At 45.2% G+C, this 440-nt stretch overlaps 1 protein-coding gene across 1 annotated transcript in view; it reads left to right on the top strand.

Annotated features, from left to right (window-relative positions):
* The window catches only part of SOX6 (SRY-box 6), a 57,450-nt gene that overhangs the window by 41,107 nt on the left and 15,903 nt on the right, over nt 1-440 (top strand). The window lies entirely within an intron of this gene.

Genomic DNA, 440 nt, shown 5'->3' with positions numbered 1-440 from the left:
CCTGGAAAATATGAAGCGAGAGGCAGAGTTGGAACATGAAGACGATGTGCGCGGATCTCCTCCGGCTATAGAACAATCCGGCAGCTCATTAAACAGAGTATTTGTTAAGTTGTTACTAATGTCGTGGAAAATGCGCCATCAGTCTGTTTTATCACAATGCCGCCATGAATATTTAATGTTTCTGTTAATTTGGTTCTCGTGTTTACATTCTCGGCGTCTCTACAAACAGAACGCAGCATCGTCCTCCATGCAGAATAATCGGAAACAATCTCTGCGGAAAGTTCGACATTTAATGAGATCTGAGATCCCATTCACAGTTCCCGAAACATTTATTTTCAATGGCCCCAAAACAGGGCAGAGGTGCGTTTCAGCCCTTATTCCTGCTCATGTAGGGGACACCCTTGTGACGTCACTCAAGAGCCTGCACAGGAGAAGGCTTG

Source organism: Nanorana parkeri, unplaced genomic scaffold (assembly GCF_000935625.1).
Source record: "Nanorana parkeri isolate BGI_ZX_2015 unplaced genomic scaffold, ASM93562v1 scaffold1620, whole genome shotgun sequence".
In the NCBI taxonomy this organism is placed as follows: Eukaryota; Metazoa; Chordata; class Amphibia; order Anura; family Dicroglossidae; genus Nanorana; species Nanorana parkeri.
Note: the sequence above shows the minus strand (reverse complement) of the source record. Positions and strands in the feature narration are given on the sequence as shown.